This window comes from Mirounga angustirostris, unplaced genomic scaffold (genome assembly GCF_029215605.1).
Source record: "Mirounga angustirostris isolate CCGP_5_RB_7025 unplaced genomic scaffold, mMirAng1.0.hap1 SCAF_1, whole genome shotgun sequence".
In the NCBI taxonomy this organism is placed as follows: domain Eukaryota; kingdom Metazoa; phylum Chordata; class Mammalia; order Carnivora; family Phocidae; genus Mirounga; species Mirounga angustirostris.
In genome coordinates, this window is record NW_026991709.1 from 38,528,531 (window position 1) to 38,554,405 (window position 25,875).

At 36.1% G+C, this 25,875-nt stretch overlaps 1 long non-coding RNA gene across 1 annotated transcript in view; it reads right to left on the minus strand.

The window, feature by feature from the left end:
• The window catches only part of LOC129045360 (uncharacterized), a 165,864-nt gene extending 143,436 nt beyond the window's left edge, over window positions 1–22,428 (minus strand). Inside the window, exons 1-2 of the long non-coding RNA XR_008504980.2 lie at window positions 22,363–22,428; window positions 22,119–22,249 (exon numbers count right to left, since the gene is read on the minus strand). This is a non-coding gene — a long non-coding RNA (uncharacterized LOC129045360). The remainder of the gene's footprint in view (window positions 1–22,118; window positions 22,250–22,362) is intronic.
• Between the last annotated feature and the right edge of the window lie 3,447 nt (window positions 22,429–25,875).

A 25,875-nucleotide genomic window follows, 5' to 3' on the forward strand; every position in this document is an offset into this window, starting at 1 on the left:
TGTTGTTGTTGTTGTTACTAGAGAGGTTTATCCTTTGCACCAAGCTCAAGGTTTTATTTTAATATCATCACATTTTTAGGGATTATATATAAAGGTAGTAATAATGATATTTGGTAATGCTTATCTTTTATTATCAAGTCTGTGGCTCTTTCCTCTTAAGCCAGTTTTTTCCTGTGGAATGTAGAATGAAAATGTAATACTTAAATTAGCTTTTTGTCAAGTTCTCAGGGGAAGTAGGTTGAGTGAGTTGACACAAGAAATAGCATTTATTTCCTCTCTTTGATATAACAAATTAGGTTTATCAATTTGTGAATCATTTACGGAGTGACTGTCAATTTGATGGTTTAACAAGTCCATTTCCCTTATAATAAATATTTGTATTATGTTTGTTTTTATTCACCACAAGGTTACTTAGTGCCTGAAAGTCATATGGGCTTTCCAGAGGCAACTAAACACTTTATTAATTTGGATACAATTTAAGATTAGAATACATTGAAATTCTTGCAGGAGAGTGATTCATTCCACACTACTTAGAAAACTACAGCAGCACTTTTATTTCTGAGTCCCACATAATTCTTTAAACAGTTTAATTTTGAAGAGCTGCAAACTAGCCAAGTATGTGACTACTCAGATTCTTAGATTTCCTCTTCTGATATGAGAACTGAATCAGCAGCTCCTTTTGTTTTAATAAGGTTAATAACAATAAAACTATCCGTGATAGTTTATAAAGCTTCCCTTTCTCCTGATTATAAATTTGCTATTTACATTTACCCAAGAGTGTTTATATAGTTATAGATAAATATAAAGACAAAGATGGGCTACTGATACCAATTTCTCATACATAAATAGGTATATATGTAGCCTGGCTATTCTGATATACATTTTCAGATTATTTTGGCTTAAATATTTCTCTGAGGGAAAATTTAGATACACACACACACACATTCATATATGGGTTGTGTGGGAGTTTATGAGAGACAAACAGATAAGTGGTATAATACTTTGGGGTAAGTGTTCAAATGTTTTGTGTCTTTTCTGTTTTTACTCTCATGGAATCCTATGGTTCTAGAGAGTGGTCCTATGAACTGAACAACATGATGGCAACCTCCTTGATACACTTGTTCTGTCCTAAAATAGTCTACTGTGAGTTATATAAACTGTGTTGCTTTGACACCTAATCTTCCCATTAAGACAAAATGTGGTGACTTCATTATGTACTCAGGTGATAAAAGGAAATTTTCAAGTGCCCTGGCCAAATGCTAGAGCACTTGAAAGTCTTTTCTTAGTATAAGAAAACTAAGTCCCAGAGAATACATGCATAACTGAAATATTCTCAAATTTCTTGTTCATTTTCATCTTTTCCATTTATTTCAGTCTAAAAAATTTCCAGAGAAATTTTAGGTACTACAGTTTTGGACAGTAGAGGGGGAAATTTTCAGTGATTCTTGATTCTATTTTAGTCATTAAAGATGTTTAATGATCCTTGGTATCCACAAGGAGAGAATTATTCCTCCCTCTACTAAGTTACTTGTATCTTCTCCATGAGTCTCCTAAGTCCTTTCAATGACTCTAAGAGGCAGAAGGAGTAGCTAACAGATATTTCCCTTTCACTTCTCACCTAAACATATAGGCAGCTTTATCTATACACAATGCATGGACCCTATACAAATCCTTGAGTATTTCTTTCAACATAAAATACTTCCCATAACAGCTGACTTTCTCTCTTGACTTAGACTCTATTTCCCATTCTTTTGCTAATGATCCTAAAGGTAAGCCTCATGTAGTAGTCCATCCACAATTTCTTTTAAAAGTCAGGTAGGGGGGTTCCTGGTTTGATTGAGCAACTGACTCTTGGTTTCAGCTCAGGTCATGACCTCAGTACAGCCCCGGGTGGGGCTCAAGAGAGCAGTCTGCTGGAGATCCTCTGCCCCTCGCCCTCTGCCCCCTCACCCTACTCATGCATGTGCATTCTCTCTAAAATTATAAAATAAAATAAATAAAATCCTTATTTATTTAATGTTTTTTTAGAAGTCAAGGTAGACAAAGACAAATGCTGTGTGGTATGGCTTATATCTGGAATCGGAAAAAAAGAAGTCATAGGAACAAAAAGAATAGAAAAGTGGTTACCAGGGGATGAGGGTACAGGAAATAGAACTCCTTTACCAACCTCTCCCTGTCAGTTCTAAGATGAGTAAATTCTGAGGATCTAATATATAACATGGTGACTATAGCTGGTAATACTGTATTATATAGTTGAAATTTGCTAAGCTAAAAGAACTTAAATGTTCTCACCAAAAAAAATAAACACCTGGGTGATGGGCTTGCTAATTAACTCAATGGGAAGATCCTTTCACAATGTATATGGACAGCAAATCATTGTATAGTATACTTTAAACACCTTAAAATTATGTCAGTTATATCTCAAAGCTGGAAAAAAAAAAAAAGAGTTGCTTATATAGATACCAGAGAAATGGAAGCAATTAAATCAATGTCAAGAGTATATAGCAAATAGGAGAAATTGTAAACACTGACACTTTGAAATTGGAGTTCTTGATGAACATAAGAATATTCCTTAGAGTGCTATATTAACTTTTGAGCTATCACAGATAATTTTAAGACCAGTCTCAGAAGTGCATACATTCTTGTAGACGTATTATAGTAAACATATTCTTAGGGGAGTTACCTATGAACAAAATAAAAACTATAGCCTTGAATTTATGCATGTAAATTTTGTTTTATATTTGATATATGTCCAAATGATCATTTCCAAAATGATTATGACACAATGATAAATTCAAATGCACAGTAAGAATTTGAGAATCTTTTCCCTATTTTTTCTGCTTCACATTATCAATTAAAATATTTAGTTTTAATTTCTATGTTAAATAAAATGTATTATTTACTTCCACACAATGCTTTCACTTATAATTTTTTGCTATTCACCATTTTATTTTGGTGGATTTACCAGGATTTTGTTATTTAGGTTTATCTCAAATATAAATAAAATTTGTAACCACCTATTTGGTTTGAGTTAGAGTACTTTGGGCAAAATTTTTGGCCCCAAGCTTTCTTTTCCACTGGATCTGCTGCCATGGCTCACCATCATGAGTTAACATGCTGAAGATGATGATGTGTCAATAAGAGATATTCAGACTTTTAGAGGAGATATTTCCAGTCGAAAGCAATTGATGTGTCTCTAATAAGTTACATCTTCCTTTCCCCACAATTTTTTCTAAACATTCACTGTCCTTCATGAAATCTATATACTTTGTGATCAGTATCCTTTCAGAGAAAAATTCAGATCAAGTGAGAATTTCAGCTTCCCACTCCTATCTATCCATCTGCACTTATCCTCATCACATTAAAGATTTATTCCATTTCTCTTCCTCCTATTCCATCTTTAACAATTAAACTTTATCCCACAACCCAAACCAAATTGGTCTTATCAAAGTTGCCAGTAAATCAACTTTGCCAAATCCTCTAGGCAAATCTCATTCATTATCCTACTTGGCCTTCTAATAATATTTTACGTAATTAATCACTTCCTCTTTCTTGAAACATCTTTTCTTGTCTTTCAGGATACCTCATTATTCTGATTTTTCTCCTATTGTATTGGTGGTCACTTCTCAGTCTCCTTCCCATAGCTAGATACTGGCTTCCTTCCATTCTCTATCTACTCTCACTCATCGTGTAGTCTCTTGTAGTTCCATGGCCTTACACATATTCTGATAACTTGCATCTCTATCTTCACTTTATTTCCTTTTTTTGTTTCCAGACTCATATTGAACTGCCTAGTAGGCATATTTGCTTTGATATTTAATAGCCGTCTATAACCTATCAGATCTAAAAACAAATATCCCTAACATGGCCCAATCCTGTTCCTCTTTCAAGCTTACATTACCTCACCTCCTATTCAGTTTTCAGTGCAATAAAATTCATTCTTCTGCTTAAATGTCTATTGCCACATTTTGGCTCCTGAAATCTATTTGAACCAGGCTTTCATTTAAGTCATTAAGGTTTTCCTTTTCATTTGCCATTCCTTCCAAAACATTATCTTGTAGGTCATTAAAGATTAACTTTTTTGCTCATTCTCTCCTTGGATTGGTCTTGGCCTTGATTACTACACTGTGATTTTCTCTTTTCTTTTACTTCTCTGACCTTTTGTTGTTACCCCTTAAATATCAATATTCTTCCTAGATCTCTCCCTCCTGCTACACATTCATCTTGAGAAATTTCACTGTTAGATGCTTTGCTAATGGTTTCAATTATAAAACTCCAAGATAGCTCTATTTTCTGATTTCTATATATATTTCCAGAATTTGCTATATTACATATATTTATATAGTATATTATGTTCTATAACTATCTACTTCTTATAACCATTGCTGTATTTTGTATCTTCTCACTGATTACTTACCATAGTGTCTACTTGTACTCTTCCTAATCTTCACATATGGTTTTAACAACTATTCAAGCATATAAGTCAAATATTTTGATATCCTCAGTTTTGTTCTTTTAAAACCACCTGGTTCCCTTTCTCTTTCTCATACAAAGGTTCAGTGAATCATTACGCCCTGTCAATTCTTATAGTAATAAATGTGTGGGGATTTGTCTCTTTTGATTTCTACTTCCATTGTTGAATTATGGCCTGAGTTTCAGTGGGTTTTTAAGTATCTTCTTTGCCTCCAGTTCCCTGTCTACTTCTTTGTGCTTCCTACTCATTTTCTGTACTCTCATGGGACTGATCTTACAAACACGTAAGCCATTCCAATGTTCTCCCATTACTCATATGCTACATTATTATAATGTCCACATGGCTTAATATGTTGTATAAGATAATATGTAAAGATCATCTCTTAGCCTTTTCCCTTTTCATTCCTCCATTCCTATGCCCTAGCATTCTCTTCCTTGCCACAGTACTTTGCATATATTCTTCTTCCTGAAGGATACCCCTTCTCCTCTTGAGCCACTCTGACTGAGTAAAACAGTCTCCACAGACTTTCCAGTTATTGCTTCCTATCCCTTCATTCCACATCATATCAAGTTCTTTCTCTAAACTTTCAATATGTGTTTCTTACACAGCTATTATAGCACTCGCCACCTGTATTTTAGAAATTTTCTTCAGTCCTCTCTCTCTAGGCTGAGATCTCCAAGAGATAGAAGATAATGTAGGTGTAAATTTCTGAATCCTGTATTAAGACACTGTTTCTGGCACATGGTGGACATCAAGTAAATATTTTCTAGTTTTAAAGTTAGTGGTAACACATTATGTTCTTTATCAGCCATTAACAGCCTAGCCCCAAATAGCTATTTCAGTAACTAGCCAGCTACTTAACAGAGATGAAAGAGTAGGAGACACAGTGTGGGATACTTTGAATGAAGGAGAAAGGGTCTTGAATGTAGAAGAGTAGGCCAGAATGGAAGAAAAGTATAGCAGTGACGGGTTCTGGTATTCAAAGCTCAACACAATAGACAGGAATAAGGGGGAGAGAGGATACAGAAGAACAGGAAAGGAATCACACAGAGAAGGATGGAGTGGTGCTAATGAAACACTCAATGTGCTTTTTCTACTTCACAATCTTTCAGACCCAACTGAGTGGCCATCTTCCCTTGGATGATAAAAGTCACAGTCAGTATCAGTGATTTACTATTCACTTACTTTTCTAGTTCGTTGCTAACCACTGAGTTATGATTTATCAAAAGTAAAATGTAGATAAAGGCAAAGACATCACTTTTAAAGCTGTATGACTTTAAGAATGGAAAGACTGATACATCAATTGATGGATCTTTGGCTATAATCCAGTCCTCAAACTACAGATGCTGATGTGACAGATGGCACGCTGAAACTCTCTGTTAGCCATGCATCATGGGTCACAGTAAGAACAGAGAGGTCAAGGCTCAGCATTTGATGAAGTACTGTGCTGAAGTGCTCGGCCCTACTCATTGTTCCATGAGCACTGCATGCCTCATTGATTAGTAGAGTGGCTACATTAGGTATTTGTGATACATTCTTTTATTTACCCATAGGACGTCAGAGTTAGAAGAGGCCCCTTAGAGATTTTTTTCCCCATTTTGTTTAAAGATGAAGAAACTCATGCAGAAAGTTAAATTTCTTATCCAATATTAATGCCAAGTTAGGGCCAAGACGACAAGCAGAACAGTTGAAGCACAATTCTCAATGTCATGGTCTCCCTATTGTTTTCATTTTCATTTTAATTTATAGCATTTCACAGCTTAGTTTCCTGTTTCACCCACTATCATACCGTTCACATCACATCAGTCATATAACTATTCCCTAATCCCTTGAGAGTTTTTGGCTGCCATTCTGAAAACAGTACTTTGATATTAACAATGTAAACTTTTCATTTTGAAAAGGCATTAGCAAACTTCCCCTGAACTTCCAGTGTGCCATTTTTGAAAAATTTTAATATGAGAGAAAAATTCTAACATGACTGTCTAACAATAATACAACTAGCTGCATCATAGATGAAAGAGATCCTAATTGCTAAAAGCATTAGAATATGGCCACTTGTCAGAGAATATCAGAGAAAACTTCTCTATTGACTTTATTGTTAATTCTCTATTGAATTTAACTTGATGCATATTGATTATAGATTCCAGGGGGAAAGCCATCCTCACCCAAGTCTCAAAATAAATTACTAGGTAAAGGTTATTAATTCAAATATCAATTAGTAGTCGTCAAGTGGTTCCTTCTTATATACTGCAAGGAATCTCCAAAAAATAGTCCTAACTTTAAGCTGGCTTTCATTTTTTTACATCCCTGTTATTCTGAAGATTAGGATAATTTACATATTTAAATTAGGACTATTTTGGTGGGGGGATAAACCAGTTTGATATGTCTTAGGCAAAAAAAGGGGAAATATAATGAAGCAGACAAGATCATGAAAGTCAATGACAGAAAATCAGCTGGACCACAGAGCAGTAGTAGAACCAAAAAGCTGAGATTTGCACTTATCTTTCTTAGTACCACTTACTTGTGTGCTTGTTTCACTGTTCTTTATCTCTACATATTGGCTTTCTCTACTTCTCTAGTCCACATAGGGAGCAAGTAATAGGCACTACACAATTTTCAATGCTTTATTTGCCTTCCTTTCTGGGGAGAAAACTCAGCCTCATGGGTCTAGTCCCATAAATCATAGCCAATGAGTCAGAGTAAAAGCTGAAGACTTAGAGCTGTAGTTGAGGTCAGAAGACGAGCTTTTAAGTAGCTTACTAGGATCCTGGTAGACACTCCAAATAGGTATCAACTATAATCAGACATAGTGTTTTTACCACAGTATGCATTCTAAATATTAAGCCAGAGTCTCTAACATATAGTCCAAGAATTGAGATTATATAGAACTTTTCCATGTCATTACTATCAACACTTCCACCCCTCACTGAAAATAAATATATTTGTTGATTAGTAAAATAGAGTAGACCTAGAACTAATTCTATCTCAAGGACTTTGGATGCCATGGGTGAAATGGACCAAATTTATTGGGCACACACTAGCATAACATTTTTTGACTCTGGGATGATCATTTAGCTTACCTGAATCTCAAACTTCTACCTGTGCTTGGATCAGTGGTGAGATGGAATGAGAAGATATGGTACTGCACTGGCGCTGGTAAGAGTGTGTTGTGAATTAATGTGAGAAATAAAAATGCTCTTCTTTTTGCCATTGAAGTAAAGAGGTCTCCAATGAGGGTTTCCTTGACATAGTATTCATTTTCTTTGATAGCATATGTATGTATGCATGTATATGTATATATGTGTATATATACATAAAGTAGAAATGCTCTGGATCCACAAGGAAGTTCTAAACAGTGACCAGCTTTGCCTTAGAGAAGTTCTTGTTCTTTCTCCATTGCCATGGAGTTGGTTACAGAAGGTTTCCAGCCACTTAGAGAGGACCAACTCTAGCCTATGTATGTATCTCATCATTTCCCTTTATACTTTCATTCTCCTACCATGACATCATCCGGTTAAAACCAAAGCATTAAAATCAAACATTATAGAAGGTAAACTATATTAATTTTTGCCTGTTTGATTACAGAGTTTTGTCTTGTAAATAGAAAAAAAATTCCTTTGTAAAGAAAGTCCATTTTAACACTATTTTCCCTAGAGTCTATTTTAAAAACCATTCCATTTTAAAAAGCATATTTTAAATTTTTTTAAAAACACCCTGAGAATAGTCTTTGAAGGTTAGAAAGACATTAAGCTTTCAAGAGTTGGTATAGATCTATGCAAGGTCACTACTAATTTGTTCAGAGTGGCAAACATTTAAAGCAGCTACAGATGAATATAACCCAAGATATTTATGTACAATATTTAACAAAAGGAAAGGAGAGGAACAGTTACTTTGTAATCTATCCCAAAATATAAGGATAAAATCTCAATTTGCTTTGCATGGTGCCTTGCATATTTTTTTTTTAATTGAATGGGTGTTTTTATCAAGGTGCTCCATTTTTTTAAATTAAAAGGATAGGTATATTAATTCATCTTATTCATCTGTGATTTAGAGAGGACCTTGATGTTTTCTGGTTCCATGGTACTGCTAGCAATGGAAGGAATTTGTACTATTACTTAATTTAATGAGAAATCAAAAACCCAGAAAGCAGTACAGAAAATTCTCTTAAGTTTACAATCTCATGTTTTTTTCTAAAACTTAATTGCAGAAATAAAAATGAGTATTTCTGATGATTCATTAAAGTTACTATAGCTTTGGTTTACACACTACAAGGGACTCTTCAAATTCAGGATGATCATAATGTTCAGGGCATGTATTGTTGGTAAAACAAAGAAGGCAAGGATCTGAGAGAAGTACCTTGGGGCCTCAATTGTTGTAAGACTTTTTTTTATGCTGAGTTGCTGGGTATAGAGGCATTTTATCAACTTCTTGTAAGTTTAAAATATTTCATAATTTAAGAAAAACATTCTTAATTGACCCTCTACTCTGCCAAATATCAGAGTTATTTAGGCTTGACCTTGAAGTTATTAGGAATGACTCAACAGAAGAAACTTTCAAGTTATAACTGAAGACAGTTTAAAAACCTTATTTTTCTTAAGGTTTTCTCTTAATAAATTTCTCTTAATAACCCACTTGAAAGAATTACATAAGCTCTCTAGTTATATTTTTAAAAGAAATTCTATTTTTTTTTTTAATAAGGACAGGAATTTGCATTATAAATCAGATAGTGAAACTTAACCCTTGCTACTTTCTCTGGGTTTATGTTTATTTCTTGGTAAAGCAGAATGACCTACGCTAAATGAAAATGATAATAGCTGTCATTTATTAAGGTCTTATTATGAACCAGGCCTAGTTCTTATCATTTATCCTTATAATGACCCTATGAGTTAGATATTATTAAACATATAGGCAGAAATTTTTTTTTCCAATTTATACAACTAGTAAGTGACAGATCCAGTATTCAAATAAAGGCCTGTCAGAGTCCAAAGTTCTTGCCCTTCCCTCATAGATCAAGTATTCCACCAGTGGTAAAATACCAGTAAGACCAAGAATTAAGTAATTTAAAATTTTGTTTTGCTTTTTTCTATGGGTTCCTATTGAGTACCTGGAATCATTGATCCTGACCTATGGTAATTTATAAGTATAGGGTTTTTTGAAGTAAAAAATAAACACAAAAGAGCTCTATTTGGATTTTCTAGAGACACTGAGCCCATTATAAAATGAGGAACATCTTTACATCCTAATGCAGTTGGTAGAAATAGGAGTCCTTCCCTTATAGGAAGAATGGGGATGACTTCTTTACTGGTTACTGGGATTTTTCAAGTAGTACAATTCTGACTTTTAATGATATATATGGTCATTATTGTTGCATCTAGCATTTTATTGACTATGTATCGGACACCATGTTTACTGCTTTACATAAATTATTTCATTTAATATTGAGAACTCCTTAAACTACATGCCAGTACTACCCTCCTGTCTGAGTCTTAAAGAGGTCTTGGAAGCTACTCAAAGCCACGAATCTATTGAGAAGTGTAGCAGGACATCTAATCAAACAATCTGACTCCAAATCCCTTTGAATCACTATGATACATGCCTGTCATTCTGCAGCTATGTGTACAGATGCAAAAGGAGAGGCTGAACAAAGAGATAGAGACTGGGATAAGAGTTCCCAGTTATTCCAACTGTCTTTATTTACAAATCTGGTTAACTGTACAGTGTTAAGCTGTTTTTACTCTTAATGCTGCTTCCAGAAACCTAGCTTCAGTTTGCCAGGTAACCAAAGACTACAAATGTATACTGTGAAAATAATTTTAGATATTTGGAAGTTATTGGAAACTGCCAAGTTCTTAAATGTAAACTACCAATCTATTTTATTTTATTTTTTTTATTTTACAAGGTAATAATTCTGTTGATATTTTCTTTGGAATGTGATATACTGCAAAAAGAAGACAAAGTTAAAATTTAACTTTTGCATTTATGGGCTATTTCTAGATTTAGTGAAATTCCTCTCTGTATCCAAGTGAGAATTTAGCTACAATCAAATGCTGAAAAGAAGCTGAAGCTTTTTGAGTCTAGTATTGTTATGTTAAAATGCTTAGGTCCATTTTCATGACTATAATTAAAAATATATATTAAAAAATTAAGAAGTTCAACTGCAATTAACTGTGGCTCAGAGCATAAAGCAGTGAAGGATTTCTTGTTCTTGTGTAAATGTTGAATAAATGTTGAATTCCTTGGGGAAATAACTTGAATATCCACTGATTTTTACTAGTACAGTAATTAAATATAGTCCCTACGGAAATATACTTTGGTGTGTTGTGAAGCTGCCTATTGTCTGTGCATCTTGAGCCAGGTATCTATTTCCTGGTTGTTAGCCCTGAGATTGCTCACTGTCCCTACAATTATTACCTACAGATGAGGAGCTGTGTCTTCCTTTTCTTTTGAAGTTCATCTGTATTTTCCCTAAATATCTTTTCTGTTACTCTAACATTTATGATCTTTGGAAAAGGTCAGGAAAAACACAAAATATAGAGTTTATTTAGGATTTACATTAGGATTTAGCAAAGAATTTCCTACTGATATTAATGACTGTAATTTAAAAAAAATGTAAAGTTCCTGCTTTCCCCCCAAATGAGAGTATATGTCTGCATTATTCTTCCTTTTCTTTACTCTGTTGTATCCTATCTCTAAAGACTTTCAATTAACTCTGTAATAAGTACTACCGGGAGAAGGGTATTGATAAAAGGATGCATTCCTTTCTTCACTGATTTCATATTCCATTATCTAATATTCATCAGTTTTCCTATATTCCTGGAGCACAGTTCCTCAGACAATAAGGGGTCATTTAATATTTAACATCATGATTATTGAATTCTGGGTTGATATAGACTTTTATATAATACTATACTTCTTGTCTAAACTGTCTGTGGTACCAGTAATAGGAAACCTTCAATACAGAAATGATTACTGAATGCTGAAAATGTGTGACAGACACCGGCAATACAACACACTCCTGTCTTTGGGAATCTTACAAAGTGGATAAAGATATGGACTGGGGAATATGAAAGTACAATGGAATTAAATAAATGTAATCATGAGAAAAGTAAATGAGGAATCCTGTAGGAGGAACCCCTCTTTTAGGAGAGATGGACTTTTGGAGGAATTTATCTGAAAGACGACTTCATCAAAAGAGTAAAAGAATGTATAAATTAGAAAGCCTATGAAAAGGTTGATGGCAAGGTAACAAATGGAAACATGAGAGAATGTATTACAAGAGGACGGAAGAGGTTCAAAAGCTCATAAGGCTTCTAGATTTTACTCCAGAGTATAGAAAGCTACAAAGCATCTTATCTACTCTTACAACAAGAACTTGGACAAACTGAAAATTCATGATTTTTTTTAATACCCATCAGGGATTGGAGGTTACAAGGTAATCAACCACCACAAAATCTAAAGAAAGATGCCTGTAGGGAGAGACCGAACTTGAGCACTTGCTTATCCAGAGCAGATGCAGAAGTATTCTAGTTAACAAATTAGTAAAGGCTAAGTGTGGAGAGACTATGTGGAGTTGCTGGAGGCCACACAAGTAAAGGGAGTTGGCATATTTTTCACAGATCTTTTTGCCATCAACCCTCTGAGATACTCACAGAAAAGTACTGAGAATATGGAGAAAACTTCCAAGTTAGTGTGCACCAGGGTGAGGAGGAAGAGCAGTTCCTGTGCAAGGGACATGAAAATCTGCCCAGATCTTTTCTATCTCCCCTGTGGGAAAATGCCCTATTCTCTGAGAGAAAGGGCATCAAAAACAGATGTCTTTGAGCACTGGTGAAAATCCAGTGTAGCCAGAAAAAGAAACAGAAAAAGAGACAACTCTTCTATCCTTGGAGGAGAGACAGGAATATGTGCTAGACCCAGAACTCAAAATTGAGGAAGAGTCAGAAGTAATGACAAAGTCATAAGCTCCATACCCAGGGACATGGTTTCTACCTAACTCTGAATCATAACACCAGAGAACATGCCTTTTCCAGTGTTAATTTGTTATATAAAAATAATTTTAAAAATCATATGAACATTTCAACAGATGAAGAAAACCATCCATTATCAAATTTTTCAGTGAACTAGAGACAGAAAAAAATGTTTTAAACTGATAAAAATTATCTGTAAAATATCTACAAGTGACATAATATTTAATGGTGAAAGTTTTCCCCTTAATTGGGAACAAGCCTGCCTTACTTTCCTATTCAACTTTGTAGTAGATGTCTTAGTGTAATAATGCAAGAAAAAGAAGAGGTATTTACATTGGGAAGGAAGAAAATAAAACTGCCTCTATTTACAGATGACAGAATTGTCTATGTAGAAAAATCTTAAAGGATCTACATAAAAAGGTTCTAAAAGTAATGAGTTTAGAAGGATGCCTGAGTGGCTCAGTCGGTTAAGCATCTGCCTTCAGCTCAGGTCATGATCCCAGGGTCCTGGGATCGAGTCCCACATGGGGTTTCTTGCTGGGTGGGGAGTCTGCTTCTCCCACTGCCTGCCGCTGCTCCCCCTGCTTGTGCCTGCACGTGCTCTGACAAAAATAAAATCTTAAAAATAATGAGTGTAGAACGGTCTCAGGATACAAGGTCAACATACAAAAATCAACTGTAGCTCTAGTAACTACTAATTAATGATTGGAAAAAAATAAAGCATCATTTACAGTTATACTACAAAAAATAATATTTATGTATAAATCTAACCAATAATATTCAGGATCTATCTGCTGAAAAGGACAAAACACTGATGAAAGAAACTGAAGCCTAAATAACCAAAGATATGCTATGTATGTGACTCAGAAAATTCAATAGTTTAAAACAGAATTTTTTCCCCAAATTGATCTGTAGATTCAATACAATCCCTGTCAAGATTACAGCAGTCTATTTGTAGATATTGACAAGCTGTTCTAAAATTTTCACAGAAAGACAAAGGAACTAGGAGAACAAAAACAATTAAAAAAAAAAAAAAAGCAAAGTTTGAAAGCTCACATGAAGATTTTAAGACTTACTACAATTCTTCACTAATCAGGGCAAGTGGAAAAATGCATGGAATAAGAACAGAACAGAGAATCAAGGAATAGACTTTGCTATCCACTTATTTTTGACAATGATGAAAAGGCAACTGAATGTGGAAAGAACAGTCTTTTCAACAAAAGACACTGGAACATTTATACATTTTTAGCAGCCAGTGCTGGAACATTTATACATTGATAATAAAAATAATAAGCCTTAACCTGTATAGCCTATATCTTACATCTTATACCAAAAATTAGCTGAAAACAAAATATGTAAAACTATAAATATATTAGAAGAAAACATAGGAAAATTACTGTAATAATCACTTAGGCAAATAGTTTCATCTTCTTTCTTACCATAAGATACCAAAGCATGAAAAGACAAGACAAAGAATGAAAGAAGTTATTTGCAAGTCACATTTCTAATGAACTGCACATTTCCCAAATATTTAAAAAAAGCCTGAAAGCTTAGCAACCAGTACAAAAGCCATTAAAAAATAGGCAAAAAAATTTAAATAGGTATTTCAAAAAAGATAGATGAACAGTAAATAAGCATAGGAAAATATGCTCAGCAGCATTAGGAACTAGAGAATGAAAATCAAAACTACATTGAGATATGACCATTCACTTAATGGTTAAAATGAAAACATATTGACACTACCAAGATCTGGCAAGGATGTGGAATAACAGGAAGTCTCATACACTGCTGGTACAAAAGAAAAACCTATGGGTACTACAGATAACAATTTGGCTCTTTCTCATGGAGTAAATAGACACATTGTCACACAGTAGGAGACTTCTTGTTGGAAGAGGTTTTTTGTTTTTTTTTTGTTGTTTTTTTTAAACAGAAAAAATATAGAATTGAGGAAAATTTAAAAAACAACAATCAGAACTCAATTTTAATTTTTCAGGCAAGTTCCACAAGGGGATGTGAAAGTTTGTAGGCAAAACTTTGAGGAGCAACTGTATATTTCCAGTCTCAAAATCTCTCTCAGACATTTATCAATTACAAATGGAAAACAGTAACTTTACCATGAAAAAATCTTTAACCAAAGTTAATAAGACATATCAACATCATGTACTCCTTCATTAGATGCACTGATCACTTCTGTGATATTCTTGCTGAACAACATCAAGTCTCAATCTTATGAGGAGACACCAGAGAAATTCAAATTGAAGGTAATCCCATAAAATAGTTGACTAGTATTCTATAGTATTACTATGTTGAAAGATATTGGAAGACTGAAAACCTGACACAGATTGGAGTAGACAAAGGAAACATGACAACCAAATAGAACTTGGGAACCTTGACCAGATTTTGGAACAGAAATAGGACTTTAATGTAAAAACTGGTAAAAAACAGAAAGACTGTAGTTTCCATAATAGTACTGTACTAATGTTAATTTCATAGTTTTAATGATTATGCAAGTTGTTAGCATTAGGGGAATCTGAGTGAACAATATGTAGGATTTCAGTACTATTTTTGCAAATATTCTGAAAGTCTAAAATTACTTCAACATAAATAATCAAGAGTCTATAGTCAAGAGAGCATGAGATGCATTGAAAGACCAGTGAAGTTTGACATAGTTGGAGTGTGAAGTGTGAACTACAAAGTAGAAGAGATGAAGCTAGAGAGCTAAGTAGAGACCCTATTATACAAAAATATACTATACACTGAGAAATGAGGAAGTATGAAGGGAGTTTTTGCAAGGAATTAACATAAAATTTGCATATTGGAAGGTGTACACTTGCTGAAATTTACAGAATTTAGAAAGAGTCAAACATGATTATATAGAACCAATTAAGAAGACTTTTTTTTTTAAAGATTTTATTTATTTATTTGACAGAGTGAGAGCACAAGTAGGCAGAGTGACAGGCAGATGGAGAGGGAGAAACAGGCTCTCCACTGAGCAGGGAGCTGGATGTGGGGCTCGATCCCAAGACCCCAGGATCATGACCTGAGCCGAAAGCAGCTGCTTAACGGACTGAGCCACCCAGGCACCCCAAGAAGATAGTTCTTATGGGAGAAGAAAAAGCAGCAATACTGTCAGGATGGAGAAAACAGGGTAAATTTTAGACGAACATGAGGTAAAATAAGTAACATTTGTTGATTAAGGGAAAGGAAAGAGGAAGGCAAAGAGTCCAAGAGTCTACTCAACATGTCTACTTTAAAAGCATTAGACATTTTGATGTGAGCCAGAAATATTTTTCATGAGTAGCTCTTTAAAAAAAAGTTGCCAAGTAATCTAAATCACAAATTCCCTTTCCACCTAAAGATAAGGTATTTATTCCCTCCCAGATATCCCTCCCTTTGAGGTTAGCCCCACTTCTAAGTTGGGACCGGAGGTATAATTGACAGTGTCATGAGAGGCCAATAAGCATGAATACCAAGTACAAGAAAAATACTGCACCCAGGGGGAAATATAGTTTAGAGTCTTGGCCCTATAGCTCAACAGGGCTCCAAGGATAGTCCCTCCACCTATTTTTTTTTTCTTTTATCTTTAGTAAGTTTCTCTCTCCCATGTTTCCTATTAGGCATCTATAAAATGAGGAGAGTGAATGTAGCTACTACCTTTATTCATATGGAATTGTTATTGTTAGCTTGGTTATATTTACCACTTTTCCTCCTAAGTGCCTGCTCAGTCTGATATCTCACATAGGTCTTGAATTAGTCTGACTAGGCGAAGGGAGCAATAAAGGGACAGTATTTGAGTCCTCATGTGATTATTTTATCTATATCCCAGACTGCACGGGAAATAATTATGTTAATAACAGTGATGTTACTGAAATTAGCACTATGTATACAGATCTTACAGGTATGTAACATGGTAGATTTTTCTAACAGACTATTTTTTTAAATTATATATAATGTATTCTAGTAAAAATCCAAACAACATAGAAAGATTCGAAAGTTTAAAATCCAGGTGGAATTTTAAGGATGGAATGAAGCACAGCTAATATGTGTTATACATATTACTTGGTAACTAAAAAGTACAGATATTTCCTTGTCAAAATATTCCTTTTATTATCAGCTATATCGGAGGATATGCTGCCCTGAGTAAAAGAAAGTTACAGAAATAAACACAGATTTAGGGGAATTATTTAAGTTTTAAATAGTTATTTTGAGATGCCTAACCAATCTTAGAATGCAAATATTGGGGCAGCAGTAGAGGCAAGTCTAAAATACAGGATAATAAATTAGGTCAGTGGTATAGATTTAGAATACAGGACATAGAGAATAAATGCCAGAGATACCCCAGAATAGAAGGCAAACCCAAGCGCATTGGCATCATCCCGAAAGGGTATGTACAATAATAACAAGGCCTATAATAAAACCCAAATGCATTGCGGATCAAACGTGGAAATACTTATTTTATAGAACCAGTGTTGTATCTGGGTATTATAAAGAGATTCTAATTTAATAAATATGTAATCAGGAATAAGCTCATGGGATGTAATGGCACTTTGTATCCCACATTAATAATGTTTTAAAGGGGCGCCTGGGTGGCTCAGTTGGTTAAGCGACTGCCTTCAGCTCAGGTCATGATCCTGGAGTCCAGGGATCAAGTCCCGCATCGGGCTCCCTGCTCAGCGGGGAGTCTGCTTCTCCCTCTGACCCTCCCCCCTCTCATGTACCCTCTCTCTCTCATTCTCGCTCTCACAAATAAATCTTTAAAAAAATGTTTTAAAAATTGGAAATTCAATAAAACTTAGGTGGTCATTCAACATTTAAATTAAATGGCTCAATCTGGCCAACCTAGAAGATATCTGTATTTTCCCAGTACAGATTATTATTTCTATTATTTTGCATTACTGACTTTGTAAGTTCATATTTATCTTTCATGAGAGCCTAATAACTATTAGATGTATTAATATAGAAATAAACAGGCATTGTATAACCCATACCAAAAAAACAAAACAAAAAACAAAACACATATTTGTCCAGGGTTTTTAATTGAATTTTATTTCTCTAGCTGAGTAAATAATGTTTTGATCAACTGGTGTTTCGTAGGATTCTGTTTCTGGGGAAACTTACACCATTTGATTCATATTTTAGGTTTGTAGAGCCAACATTTCTTCACATTGTTCTCTTGTCCAGGCTTCACCCACCTGCTCACCTGGCATTATCAGGGCAGACTAAACCAAAAAAGTCTTCTTATTCTGATTAATTGCTTTTTAGGAGACTCAAAAAGATAATACATCTGAAAACTAAATGTTTGGGATTAAGACTATTTACAACCCAATCTTAACAAGGGGAGTCTGAATTAAGTCCTGGTACATTCAGCTGTAGGAATGACAATATTTCTGATTATCTCTGATATCAGAAGTTAAAATTTCCTACTGCCTATGGTTAAAAGAACCTTCACCAGGGTTAATAACACTTTTCTCCAAAACATAAGATTCTAAGATTTTTACTGAAGCTTATGAAAATGAAGCTCCAGACAAGGACATAGCTGAGGGCTGGTGTCTAAGGGAAATGGCATTTTCTAGAACATTAAAACACACACACACACACACACACACACACACAACTTTGTGTTAATATCACCCATGGTTATTCATCTTTGGAGTCTTTGAACAAAATTTGAAAATACTGATGGAAATGAAAAGATTCATTGCTCACTAATTTATAGCCGATGCCCTGAGCAGAATTGCTTTTTGAAAATATAGTCAAAGAATAGTTCCGTGATCTGAGAGGTCATATTTAATCATGCCACAAATTTTATCATTGGTATATTTGAGAAACGATGGCGACTACCCCAATAATTTCCAAGGTGTTCTGTGTGTTTTCTTGGTTAGAGTTTCCTGATGTTCTTTATTTGCATCCTATAAATAAAAGGTGTTAGACTCCTAACTCTATATTAAATCTCTACAGGGCACTGAGAGATCAAGGTTTACAGAGCCTTGATTTTATCAAGTTTGCTAGCAGCAGGAACTGCCACAGATGGTGCCATCTGAGCCACACTCGGCGAGGGTTTCACACGGATATTTCTGAAAGGCAAATATGATCATATCCCTCCCTATTTAAAATCTTCCAATTCTCCCTATAGTGTTCAAGATAAAGTCTAAGCTCTTAACATGACCCACCTAAAGACATTTCACAATTTGGCTTTTGCTCACCTCTTTCTCTCATCTTCCTTTTTCCTTCCATTCTAGCCCACAGATAAGCTTAAATATTTCCAGGTCCCTGAGCAATACCATGTTATCCTCTCAGAAGTTTGGGCCTTTGCCTTTGCTGTTTGCTTTGCCTTTATTATTCCACCTCTAACCTTGCTTAGGTACGTTCTGTTTTTACCTTACAGCACTCATCATTCAATATTTAAAATACATGTTTACAAGTCTCTACCCCATCTGGAAAGACAAGGGCAGTAGCTTTCCTCTACAGTCGTGCTATCCCTAGGTCTGAAACAGTGCCAAACATTTTAGAACATTTTGACAAACACTCATTCACTTGTTGAATGAGTGAATCAATACATGAACGAATGAATCAATACATGAATGAATTAATAAAGTAACTGCCTCTTGAGTTATGTCCCAGACCGTCTTAGCCTTTCCAGAATGCTGTTGAATACATTTCGATCTACCCATACCCAAACTTATGCTGGCTCTATCTTAAACCAGCTATAGCCTTTCAATCTTAGGATAAGTCATCACACCTGGATCACATGAAACAGAGGTAGGCTACAAATTCTCCCCTAATCCATCCCAGCAAAGCAGCTTTCTTTAGGTCACTATAAAAAGCTCTATAACTTGAAAGCTAATATTGAGATAAGCTCAACTTTTGACCTTCTGAAAATCTGAGGGCATATTGTAGTACATGATCTGCTCTCAGCCTATCACTTAAGAAATCACTGCCTAGATCGAGCCCCGCATCGGGCTCCCTGTTCCAAGGGAAGCCTGCTTCTCCCTCTCCCACTCCCCCTGCTTGTGTTCCCCCTCTCGCTGTGTCTCTCTGTCAAATAAATAAAATCTTAAAAAAAAAAAAAAAAAGAAATCACTGCCTATTTCAAAGAGGAGAAAAGTTATTTTCTTTCCTCAGATTAATTCTCTGGAAACAAATTCCAACATGGAGAGTTGTATGCAGGAGGTTTATTTGGGCTTTGCTCTAGAGAACACCACCTGGAAGAGTAAGAAACAGTGCTGGGCAGAAGGAGAGGTTGAAATGTGGTATGGTTTCCACAGGTATCTCAGCTGATCTCCACAGAAAGTTCTGGGGCTGGGATGATCCTTCCTAATGGTCTCAAATTGAGGAAGAGTGTCTAACACTCTTGTACTTCCTCACCAACCAACCATGTTTTTTGACTTCTCTTCAGGAAGATGTTAACTTTGGGAAAGGCAGCATTCTTCTGCTAAGGACAATTCTGGAACAGAAATTAACCTTGGGCCATCAACAGCTAACACCCTCAAGCATCATGCTAGAAATTTTCCCAGGTGGAGCAAAAATACATGAAGGAAATGTATCTGAGAGATATGGGTAAACTGTAGTGGGGCTACCGAGGTGGTTGCCCACTTCCCTCCTTCAAGTTAGAGACACTCATTCTTCCAGGTGCTGTAAGCCAAGGCAATTCAGGCATAAATATTTTACTTTGTACAGGTCACTGTTTTATTCATCCTTCTGGCACCATATTAGCACCATATCATGGGGTCCTTGCCAAGGTGTTATATCCTACTTCATGAAGGAGTGCTGTGTTAGTTTTCTGTTGCTACAAGTCTCCAAAACCTAAATGTCTTAAATACAAATTTATGATCTTGCACTTATGCAGGGCAGAAATCTAAAATGGGTCTCTTTAGGGGTGCCTGGGTGGCTCAGTCATTAAGCGTCTGTCTTTGGCTCAGTTCATGATCCCCAGGGTACTGGGATCAAGCCCTGCATCAGGCTCTTTGCTCCACGGGAGGCCTGCTTCTCCCTCTCCCTCTCCCTCTCCCACTCCCACTGCTTGTGTTCCGTCTCTCACTGTGTCTCTCTCTGCCAAATAAATAAAATCTTAAAAAAAAAAAAAAAATGGGTCTCATTAGGCTAATTTGCCAGAGCTGTGTTACTTTCTGGAGTTTCTAGGGCAGAACCCACGTTCTTGCTTTTTCCAGCTTCTAGAAGTTACCCAAATTCCTTGGCTTCTCCCCCCCCTCCCGGCCTTTTTAAGATGTATTTTATAAAGAGAAAGAGCGAGAGAGCGGCACACACGCGAGCAGGGGTAGGGACAAAGGGAGATAATGTCAGACTCCCCGCTGAGCACAGAGCCTAACTGGGCTCCATCTCAGGACCCTGAGATCATGATCTGAGCCAAAAATCAAGAGTCCCACGCTTCACCAACTGAGCTACCCAGGTGCCCCGGGGCCTCTTTTTTCATCTGCAAAGCAGGCAATGGGATGTTGAATCTTGCTTACCAGGCATCACTCTAAATAGTCACGTCTCTATTTCTGACTCTTGTTTTCTACTCCCCTCTTACAACGTTAAGAACCCTCATAGAAATAACCAGGATAACTTAGAATAACATTCCCGGGCACCTGGGTGGCTCAGTCGTTAAGCGTCTGCCTTCGGCTCAGGTCATGATCCCAGGGTCCTGGGATCGAGCCCCGCATCGGGCTCCCTGCTCTGCGGGGAGCCTGCTTCTCCCTCTCCCACTCCCCCTGCTTGTGTTCCTGCTCTCGCTCTCTGTCAAATAAATAAAATCTTTAAAAAAAAATAGAATAACATTCCCATTTTAAGGTCAGTTTATTAGCAAACTTTATTCTCTTTTCTATTTAAATTCTCCTGTGAGAGACGCCATGAGAGAGATAGAGATGACGTGACAGACATAGATTAGGAAGGGGAGGTTAGATGGGGGCACGATTCTGCCTACCACAACTGCTAAATATATTCAAACAAACAAAATTTCTCCCTTTGACCCTTCTTAATCCAGCCCCTCGGGACCTATACATACTTTACCTGGCTCCTCCCAGTAACTTTTGTCTATGTCCTACAGTTTTTTTGGTGTGTATTCCTTTTCCTCATTTTGTAGGCCCAGCACTGCCTCAGTTGGATTATGATGTGGTAACACAGAGTGGAAGTGGGGATGGAAGCAGAGTGTATCTGAATCAACTTCATGTAAGGAAGGAACACTAACCTTTTAAGAGAGCAGTGGACCATTCTCGAAGGCCCCTCTGTGTTTAAGGAATATGGTAATTCAAGCGCATTAATCCAGTTCTTACCTTCACAGGGTCCCATGCCCTTCTAATTAGGACCTTAACCTTTGGATAAACACACTTGAAGATTTCAGATTTTGAAATTTTCTAAGGCTCCTTTATTCTTATAATTAAGTGATGGGCCTCATGCATAGCTGTTTTTACCCGTCAGAGATGAAAATAACTTTATGCTGCTTACAAGGTCATCTAGCTTTCACACTTCGCCTGAAGTGGTGATTAATCATCTCCAGTCTTCCTTTTCTTTCCCTAATGCATTAGTATCCGACAAAAACGGACTAATTTCAGAGCCCTTGAAATACCCCTTTCTCTGAACGCTCAGACGTCTGAGACGTTGCAACAGTCAGTGCAATCCCTTCCACCCTGATTCTAGCTTCCCTGCAACAGCATACAAGGGGTTGGGATTGTACTTACCTCCAGTGATGTGGTCCTCATATTCAGCCAGGCAGCAGATAACACAATCCAAATTGCCATCTTCGTATGTGATTTCTAGGATCATTTCTGGTACAAACTGTCCTAGGCAAGTTTCTCCAAAGAAACAGCCTCTGAAATAGAGATTTACGTGCAGGACTTTTACTGGGAAACACGCCTGGTTGCAAAAACTCAAAGGGAGGAAGAGAAACAGGAGTAGCCAAAAGGAGAAGTCGAAAGTTTGTACCTTTATGACAGAGGTCACTAGCAATTCCACGAAGAGCTCCACAGAATTAGGATATTCCACTCCAAATCAAGCAAGGGGCTGGGTTTTTATACCCTGCATTGTTTGACCAGCCAATAGATATCAGCTGCCCAAAGGAAGGAAGCATATTCTTGGGCAAATCTTTGCTCTCCAGCTGAGAATAATGCCTGGAAAACAGCTTATTTGTGAGCTGTCGCTAGCCAACATTCCTTGCAGCTGGGAACCTAGTTGACTCACCACAGCTTTCACTACCGTTATTTTCTCCTCATCATGGATGTCTCTAGCTTCATTATTCACCAATACCTAGCCCAAAGATTCTTTTCCTAGTAATGTTTCTGAGTTTCTGTTTGATATAGCATTAAAAGTTTATGCTACATTTTATTCAAGGATTGTCTGTGTGCAATTTCATTACCTATTAAATTAAATATGATGAATAGGGATATGACCTCTGGGCAATATTATAATTGATGATAAACTGTGTACTGGATAGACAATAATAATACCAACTACTCTTTGTCAGGCACAGTAATCTGTTGAATGACTATGTCAGGTGCCATTCTAGGCATTTGGATAATATCAAACCTAGCAGATACAGATCCTTGCCTGGCTGGGGTTCATATTACTGTGGAATCAATGGCTAAATAAACAATTAATATAATACACAAAATACATAATATAATCCATTAAAAGGTGATAAGTATAAAGGGAAAAAATCAAAGATAAAAGTGAGTGGAGACGGGTAAGGCAGATTATAATTTTATTTTTTGTTTGTTTTTTTTGGTTTTTGGGTTTTTTAATTGTGATTTTAAATAGGTGGTAATGGTAGGAATCAATGAAAAAATACCAGTTAAGCAAAAATTTGAAAAGTTATTTGAATTTGTTATAAACTTTCTTATCTTGGGGAAGAAAATCTCCCAGCAGGGGGGAAAAAAAAAAAAAGGCTTATGCAAAGGTCCTATGGTAAGAATATGCCTGTTAGGTTAAAGGAAGAGCAAGAAAGCTGAAATGGAATAAAGAATGAGGAGAGTAGGGTGCGTGGGTGGCTCAGTGGGTTAAGTGTCTGCCTTCGGCTCAGGTCATGATCTCAGGGTCCTGGGATCGAGTCTCACATTGGGCTCTCAGCTCAGCGGGGAGCCTGCTTCTCCCTCTCACTCTGCCTGCCATTCTGTCTACTTGTGCTCTCTTTCTCTATATCAAATAAATAAATAAAATATTTTAAAAAAAAGAATGAAGAGAGTAAAAGAAGTTGAGAACAAAAAATAATGGAGCATATCATGTTAGGTCTTGTAGGCCATTATAAGAGCTTGTCTTTGACTTTGAGTGTAATTGGGTGCTACTGCAGGTTTTTGAGCAGGTCATAACACAATTAGGTTGCTAAAATGATAAAACCCTTCTTTGTACAGACTGCCCTGGGAGGGCAAGACTGAAAACAATGAGATCTATTAAGAGACTAAATTAGACAGCTGTTCAAGTTCATGTTTAATAGGAACAGTGGGATAGCAGATGTGGTCAGATTCTAGACCCACAGAATTTCCTGAAGGATTGGATATGTGGTATGAGAAAATGAAAGGGTGAGATCTGAGTGGCTAGAAGGATGAAGTTTTTGCCAACTGATACGGAGAAGGCTACATGCAGATGGAGCAGGATTTGAGGGCAAAATCAAATGTAACATATTGAACATCAATTTTGAGATTTCTAATAAACATCCAACTTAAGAGTAGGTGGCTAGATATACATCCATAGTTTGTAAAAGTGGCCTGGGCTATAGATATAAATCTAAAAGTCATCCATATCTAAATAGTATTTAATGCCAAGAGACTGAATAAGATCACCACAGCAGTGAATACAAATTTAGAAGGGTCCAGGAACTTAAACCTGGAAACTACCAATGCTGAGAAATGGGCCAGAAATGAGGAGCTCAGTAAAGGAAACAGAGCAGCCACCAGTTAGATTTTTGAAAAATGTAGTATCCTATAAGCCAAATAAAAAGTGAATACAAGGGGAAGTGATTAGCTTTGATAATGCTGGTAAATTAAAGGAATGACTCCTGGGTTCAACACCAAAAATTTCTAAATTAGACAATATAAGTTGTCTTGAATCCTCAAAACAACACAACTATTTAAATATTACTGTATTTATTTTCAGATGTAAATGTTAATCTCAAATTAGTTTAATTGCCCAGGTGAATTCATATCAGTGTATAGAGCTAGATTCTGTAGACTACAAAGTGCGTGCTCATTTCACTCAAATATGGGTAATTTTTTTTAGTAGTGTCATTTAAAACAAAATCATCTTTCCATATAGCACCATTGAGAGTTCAAAAAAGAAATTTGAGCATGCCAACCAGCTATTCTATGACCTCTTAGGATACCGTTTTCATGTTTTCAGTCTCCAGATTTACATATTCATAAGGCATTTTTTCTAGTATTTGGTAGCTGGTTATTCAAAGAGGTCAATATGTTGAACAAACACATAGATGAATATCAAAAGATACATACTTACTTTATAATATGGAGGATATAAGATTTTTCTATTTATGGCAAACCCCCTTCCCTGTGACAAAATACGTGGGAGATTAAATTACATATTTGAATATAATCAGTTGAGTTTTGATTGATAACAAAAGTAATGGGATGACTTTGAAGAGATACTTATCTTAAGTCCTAGGGAAGCCCTTGCACTATTTCCTTCTCAATACAGATTTTTCTTAGTGAAAGGAAATATCAGGTAGACAACCCTCCACAGAGACTGGAAGGTAAGGACACTATTGTCATTGACAATTACATTTCAAAGTGATGGTGCCCAGATCCTTGAGAAAGACTGTCCTGCCTTCTAAAACCAGCAAGAAGCTTTTAAACAGATTTACATCTCCAAAAGGCAGAGAAAGAATTTGCAGTTACACATTTTTTAAAGTAAATGCTCTGTGAGCAAAGGAAACCGCAAAACCAAAAGGCAACTGACAGAATGGGGGAATACATTTGCAAATGTCTTATCAGATAAATGGCTATTATCCAAAATCTATAAAGAACTTATCAAACTCAACATCCAAAGAACAAATAATTCAATCAAGAAATGGGCAGAAGACATGAACAGACATTCTCCAAAGAAGACATCCAAATGGCCAACAGGCACATGATCAACACTCACTCAACATCACTCAGCATCAGGGAAATACAACTCAAAACCACAATGAGATACCACCTCATGCCCATCAGAATGGCTAAAATTAACAAGTCAGGAAATTACAGATGTTGGCGAGGATGCAGAGAAAGGGGAACCCTCTTACACTGTTGGTGGGAATGCAAGCTGGTGCAGCCACTCTGGAAAACAATATGGAGGTTCCTCAAAAAGTTAAAATAGAGCTACCCTATGACCCACAATTGCACTACTAGGTATTTACCCCAAAGATACAAATGTAGTGATCTAAAGGGGCACCTGCACCCCAATGTTTAAAGAAGCAATGTCCACAATAGCCAAACTATGGATAGAGCAGAG